This window comes from Rhipicephalus sanguineus, chromosome 7 (assembly GCF_013339695.2).
Source record: "Rhipicephalus sanguineus isolate Rsan-2018 chromosome 7, BIME_Rsan_1.4, whole genome shotgun sequence".
NCBI lineage: Eukaryota > Metazoa > Arthropoda > Arachnida > Ixodida > Ixodidae > Rhipicephalus > Rhipicephalus sanguineus.
The window spans coordinates 59,905,413-59,913,152 of record NC_051182.1 but is presented as its reverse complement, the minus strand read 5'-3'; positions in this window follow the sequence as shown (position 1 = coordinate 59,913,152).

Here is a 7,740-nt window from a genome sequence, read left to right as displayed (position 1 = left end):
CGCTTGTCACTGCCGTCGATTAAAGAACCAATCCCTCGAAAGTGTCTAAGTGATTTGTCTGCCTTCGCCGACGGCGGAATACCACACCTGCGATCGAGCTCTTTAACGCTATCGCGTTAAAAGGAGTCGCGAAGCCTATTTGGTATGCACGTTTTCATGCTATAGATACTGGCAAATTCACTAAAAATGGGAACTGAGTGTTAGAAATATTGTTAAAAAAGAAATCACGACCTATGTTCATGTTTGTCTGAGCCCCAACCAATGAATGTACTAAATTTAAACAAAACGAAGCAGCGGCAATTGCTTACGAGAGGAGACCGATAAGTATGCAGTCTGACGCCACTTGAAAGATAGTGATAATGAAACACTTACAAGAAAAACAAAATCAACATGACGGCTCGCACAAATCTCCATATATGAGCAACATTTTCTTAAATATTTCACGATATAATCTTCAAAAAGATTCAATAACGTTCAATAATCAACGGTTACTTGAGAATAAAGTTATAAATGCTCATATGCTGCGGCCGCGCGATCGCTGAATTGAGGCTTCATTCTGATATGTCTCTCTTATTTATACAGCCACATCACTGCAAGAGCGTATGTCACATATTTCGCCCTCAGGGATGGCCTGCCTTTCACGAAAGAGGCTTGTTTGGGGATGCCAATCAGCGCGCAATGTGCGCTCGTTGTGCGCATTCTGTACACAGGTAGCGCCTGTAAAGAATTATGTGCTTTATGTATGTCCAAGATTATAATTTTGACTGTCTCTCGTTTCAAAAATATCCACAGAATGTCCTGGATGACTTACGCCTGGTGTTTTTGTATAGCCCTGGCAGCCACGGATATGAGGAGTGCGCCGGCGTTATCCTGCCTATCATGCAGGCGATGTGCATTCGATAGAGGGCGACTCCGTAACTGCTCGCCCCCAATATGGCATTCGTCAGGCCACTTGCATCCTTATGAACACGGTTCACAAGACACATTTTAGCTGAGTCATGAATAAGACCTTCAGCCCGCCTTTTCAGCTCCTGGTAAATCGATGCGATGTGTTCGGCGGTGCGAATCTGCCACCAGAGTGTTGGTACGCAGGTGCATATCTCATCATTTACCTGACACGTTTTTTGTGTTCTTGCAAATATACGTCAGTCATGTTCTCCCTTACACTCATGTCATGCCATAGAAATCTTATATATTATGTTAGCGAAAGGAGTAAGGCCTCACAAGGGTGTAGGCGGATAGATAGATAGATAGATAGATAGATAGATAGATAGATATAGATAGATAGATAGATAGATAGATAGATAGATAGATAGATAGATAGATAGATAGATAGATAGATAGATAGATAGATAGATAGATAGATAGATAGATAGATAGCTCGCCCTGCCGTTAGTCATTCGTTCATCTTTGACGCTATTTAACTTAACACCACGTCCAAGGTAGCCTGAAAGCATATTTGCAGCTATACGAACGCGCACAGAAGAAGACGAGGACGGCGACGTCCTCTCCTGTGTGTGTCCTCATAGCGGCATATGTGCTTTCACAAACGCACCAGCAACGCAAAGAACAAGTTCTGGTCAAGGACGTTCGTTTCCTTCTAACCTATCTTGTGGTTCTGTCGCCTTCGAGCAAGGATCTTTTGAACTACACTGTTCAGAGGTTATGGCTGTGTTGTCATTGCATTCTTTTGCGATAAGCGCGTAAGCAAGGCGTCGGTTTTACTAACACACGCCAACATGGCTTCTACAGATGGTTACTAGAACGAGGTAGTTAATTTCACGCCCTGCACATGACTGGCTTTGTTATTCTGTAGCTGTTTTTCGAAGTGTAATTTCAGTCTTACGGGTCTTGTCATCGCTGGATTAGTTCTCCTTGTATAACATGTGTACGCACAAGCGCTAGCATCTCGTCGTGCTTGTAAATATGCGACTATTTTTGTCTATAGTATCTTTGCCTGCCTTCCTGTTATTATGCCATTGAAGTAAACATTTCGGATTACGTGACCAGGTATTGTGCATAAAAACGCTTTTCGAAGTGCATATAAACTCACTTGTAAGTCGGCGCTCGTCTGTGTCCATAGACGTCAGACTCTGGAGTTTCTAAGATGTGTGGCGCCACCTGCCGGAGAAGTATTGAGTAGTGCATAGACCGACTCTCTCGCACAGTTTGCTATGGGACCAGGTGCAACTAGCGAGTGCGAAACAACGATTGAGCTTAATATCGCGTGTGTTTGCGCATTTAGCACTCAGAACGAGAGCTGTGAATTGCTCTCCGCTAGTCGGACGCGCCACCGAGCCGTCGTGAAGTGCTTGCTGGATCACTCGCCTGAACGACGGCGAAAACAGCAGACGAGAGCCCTCCGCACGCTACGAAGAAACTCCGCAAAAGACGCACTGTTGCGTTGTGAATTGCCACGGACGTAAAAGACTGAATAACAACGTTCAGTTTACCGATTTCCATAGTTGTCGTACGAAGAAGAAAGGCGAGAGCGCTGGATACGGGCAGTTGCGAGCGTGTTGGGTAAGCGAAGTACCCGCGTTCTCCACAGCCGGTGGCATGAATGTGTGGCTCTGCTGTTGTTTTGCGTAGCCCTGATGCAAAACCGTGGTAACCTTGACTATGAAGCTCAGCAGAGGGTCTCACCGCGGTGCTTGTCGTGTAACACGAAGTGAGCAGCTAGAGGCAGACTGGAGACGCGTGATACGCACACCGCGACGAGTTGGTCGTCACAACACAGCATCGCGGACGTATGTACGTTTTGAAGGCTCAGAGTTCTGGTTCTAACTAGCTGACACCACGTGCGTCATACAAGTAAATCGCAGAATGTTGGTCGTGACCCCCTTCAGGTTTGTTTCGCCCGTGTCCTCCGCGGTTTCCGTAGCTATCTCGGGGGCCACGGTTTTGCCTTTGGTTGTACTCCGCGAAAGTGGACACTCACGTATCCCCATTTGCAGTACATACAAACGGAAGACGACCATCAAGAGACCATTTGAGGATGCGGAATAAAACACTCCAATGCACAGGAAGCGAGAGATGAATTAAGGGAGAATGCAACTGAAAAGGCGAAAATCGCCGGAGCCATTCGCCCCTGATGAACCGAGTTTTGCACCACTGGTCGTAAGATGCATAGCTAAGTAAATTGATCGTGTACGTAGTACTTTATCGCTGTGGCATACGTATTACCCGATTTTAAACGCATTTAGGCTCTAGAGAACGGATGTCGGAGGGCTTGCCTCGAACTCGGTGTCGTGTGATGCTCGCTTGTACTTGCGAGTTGCAGCGCGCGGGAATAACTAAAACTTATTTTGCATTTTACTCGCAGTTCGCTTTGATCAGCTTCCTTTGTTTCTGAAGCGGGGATTGGCGGAAGAAGCTTTCCAGGTCCTTGATTTTCAGGAAACCGCGCCTCGACACCAACGAAAGAGGAGGGTTATATTGCGGCCTATGCACATTCGCTTGCGGGCGGCTCTCTTTGCACTACCCAGTTAGTGCCAGGTACGATGAGGGCGCTGGTGGCGGTGTTTTTCGCAGCGCCGCCTGGGCAGAGTCTGACGTCTATTTGTATCTCTTGTCTTCGTCTCAATCACGCTGCATTTCTCAAATCATGAACTGGCCCAAATCAAAGTACATTTTTACGGAAAGTGTTCAACTTAAACTGAGGACGACGCCGCAGGCTATGGAAAGTGATAAGTGTAACGTTAAGGAAGAGTAAAGGAGAGGAGAGCGGGTCAGGGAACAATCATGTCTTCAAGACACCTTAGTAGAAATCAAGAAGCAGGAATGGGGATGGGCATTACATGGAGCACAAAGCTTCGCACCTAAGCGGTGAAAAAACGCTAGCGATAAAAAAAATGATCGAGACCGATTTTTCCGCTACACGAAGGCGGCGCCTTTCCGGTCACGGGAAGCCGTTCTGGCTGCACTAGCTTAAACCCGTGATGTAAACAACGAAGGGGTACGCGAGCAAGAAAACTCACAGCCTCGAGAAACGCGTTCCTCGAGGGCCTGGTTGGATTAAGATTCACCGGAAATGCGAGTCGGCGGGCCCACGTATCTCGCTTCGCCGCCGCGCCGCCTACGTAGTTTCTGCTTATGTATCTTCCGAAACTATGGTGTTAAAAGGAGCTATCTCTTCCGTGTTTTGAGCATTACTAGAATGCGGTGAAAAATTAAACGCAGAAAAGGGGCAAAATAGAATGAATTCCCATATGGCGAGGCGCCGATGCAAGGGGCAAAAAATCGATCCGACACGCGCGAAGACTTTTCCGGACCGATTTTTCCGCTCAAGACAAGCGCGCGAGGGGGAGACAGAAACAGGTGAGTGGAAGGTGCAGGGATGATGGGCGCAGCAAGCACGCAGGGTTATTGGGCGAAATACGGGGAGGCATTGCCCCACTCACGATGATGGGACGATGATAAAGCCGTTTGTTCGAATTAAATGTCGAATGTAAATAGTTACATCGAAAGTAGGAACTGCACAGAAGCTTGTGCACTAAACGTATCACGTGTAAAAGGTAATGCACAGAGAAAAAACTACCTCCTGCATAGACGTTACGGGATGATTGAGGCTTCGTTAGGAAAAGTTGTCATGGAGCGAAAGTTTTCACAAGAGATTTCTTTTTCAGGGCAGGCTCCTTTGTCAGAGCGCCTAAAATCAAGACCCGGTGGAGGGACTCAAATTTGGAAATCCTTTGTGGAAAAGAAGCCGCGGGATTGAATCTTGCGTTCTGTGCGGCAGTCATATTCTACCACAGGGCCACCCCACATCTTTTTTGTTTTCATGCGAACTGAACTTAACTAGTTTCCAAAATTAATATACGCTCTAAATCAAACCGAAGGTTAAAACCAGTGTTGAGTTTTCTAGAACGTTTCCAAAACACGCATTTGAGGTATTTGCTTGGAAGTTCTTTGAGTGACAAAGAAGAAAACCTCCAGCCAGCGTTTGAATCTACTTCGGAAGACCCTATACAGGCTTCGCGTCGAGCAATCCTCAGATGATTCTGCATGGAGGCCTGCAACAGGCGTTACATATGAACGCGGCGTATTCCTGCCCATTGCAGAATGCTCACGACAGTTAGACACACCATCACAATTTTAGAAAAGGAGCGCACAGGGACTTCGCTAGGGAGTCGGCACTTTGCCTTTGCTACCAATTGCACTCTCATGGCTACTGGAAGTACTTTATCGTTTTCACTGCGAGACTTTTGTTTAAATGGCCAATGCCATGCACAAACGTTAGACCATACGGTCCGGACGACGTGTCGGCAACAATGCCAAGCGCGCGAAAACGTGCGAAGAGTGCCCGACGACCACGCATTCCTAAATGCGAAGCTACAATGACGTTCAGGCTACATCAAAATATTTTCTAAAAAGCACACTTCGCAATCGTTCAAAGTTATCGATGCTTGGCTAATGCATTAATATTTTCTTTTTAACGACGATGTGGACGCGTGAGGATTTTTTCCATCACCGTGTTGACGCCGATCACGCCGTCAATTTTCGTGTTTGATGAGGCCTGGCTTTCTTTAAAAAGGAAGACCTGATCAATGGCCAAGTCATACCAGAGGTTGCTAACCATGTGCGAGATTTCACGTGAGCAGCTACGGACGTCAACTTTTGTCTGTGCACCGCGATGAAAAAGAGTTGAACGGAAAGATTTCCGTGAAGTGCGTCGCCGTCACCGTAATTTACTTTCGTGTTGTTGACGCTCCTGTGGCGTTCTGTCCAACAATATCTTTAAAAATATGAAGCCACCTCGGAACTTTAGATGAGCCGATTGGTTTGTATACACCGTCTGTTTTGCACTGGAAGCTCTCATACAAGCCTCATCCTGAATGGTTATATTGCTAGCACTGCTGGCACGCGTCAATAGTGCCTTTCGATCGTGTTAGTACTAAGCACGCACTAAACTTTGCAATATCTCGCAGACCTGGTTACTGTACTGCGGATGTGATTACATTCGAGCTACAGAAGCTAAACGAACAAAGCAGACTTTTTCACTATTTGTACCACTATTACTACTACTGCTACTACTACTACTACTACTACTAGTGCCACCACCACGACAACAACAACTACTACTACTACTACTACTACTACTACTACTGCACCCACTAGCGCTTAATTTGTGGGGAGACCTGGCCTATGTGGTTCGAACCTGACTGATGTATCGCCTGTTGTTCACAATACTGCATGACCGTTACCGGAGGAAATTTCAATATTATTGTCAGAGATCTTTCTCATATTTTGTCTGTTAGTCGAACGAATAGCCTCAAGAGCCTTATCAAAATTCCTACAAGAGTCACAGCATCGACCACTTGTTTGATTATATGCTGTTGATGTGGCTTCGGTTGTAAACTGTGAGGACACGATTGCTTATCAGCGATCAATGCGCTATGCTTGCCTCTTTTTCGCTTCAAATCGATAACAGAGAGTGGAACCGTTGTGTATATTTTTACCAGTGTTTGAGTGAGCAGGCTTTGTCTTCTGAGTGACTGTGTGCTAAATTCCGATTTCTCCGCTGTTCTTGCTCCTTCCGAATCTAATCAATCACACCAATTATTTAGTGCTAGGATAAAATATATTTACGACAGGCGTGTTCCGTGAAAAACGAAAGTTAAAAAAATGCTACATCTTCCCGAAGGGAACCCTGAGGTAATGCGAAGCATGGGGGGGGGGGCGGGTTCCGTTGTTTTAATTGCGTAGCGAAGGTGAAACTGAGGTTTTTTTGGTGAACGAAGGTCTTTATTGAGCAGCGTCTAGTACTTGAGGTGTGCACTTTGCTTTGAAGAGGATGGATTTGTGGTCGCTGAGGTGAACCGTGAGGGGATCTTGATGCAGTGAGTGGATCTTGAAATTGGTGAAGACATGATCAATGCATGTGCCGTGAATGGTAGTTCGCTGTTGTTTACGGTCATCGAGTGATACGTGTTGCAGCGAGTGGTGTGGTGACATGTACTCAACTATCCAATCGCTCTTGATGACGTTGACATTAAAGTCGCCAATGAGCATGAATGGATGTGTGTCTGCGTATTGCTTTTGGTAGTCACCCATGGCCTCGTCGATGTACGTCTGATGCTGACGCTTGCTTGCGCCAACCCACTAAATGACGGGACTGTTGCTTCCGTCACACTTCATCGAACCATCACACTTCCTCGGAAGCATCAACGGAGTCAAGCGGAGTGAACCGAAGCAAGCGCTGAACTGAACGCGCGCAGCGCTCAGCCAACACCTCCTAGAACTTTTCTGGCCTGCGCGCAAGAATTTGACGTCACAAGCCGCCGGCCGACCAACCCGTCCGACCAGTTCGTTTACCTTGCATTCCAATCCCCTGTCTCCCCAGTGACCCTGCCTGAAGCGCGTGTGTCCACGGCGTTGCTGAGGGCACGTTTCACGTATTTCTGCATTTGCTTGAGAGGAGAGGAGAGTAGTGGAGGAGAGTAGCACATGCGCCGCGAGAGCAGAAGCGAGACCGCAGGAAAAGCGCAAGCAGGTGGTACGAGAGAAGTGGACTGACTGCGGAGTGCGGAGAGTGCGCAGTGTGAATGCGGACGCCGAGCACGCGGGACATGCTGCCGCTAAGGAATGCTTCGCATTTGAAACGTCAAACCACGTTAGCCATGGATAACTCCTGAACAAGCCGAGATGATTAACCGCAGGAGTACGATTTTTAAACTTTTTATGATTACCGCAATCCTGTGGAAGTGGTCTCTCTTGACGAAGAGCTCACACCAAATT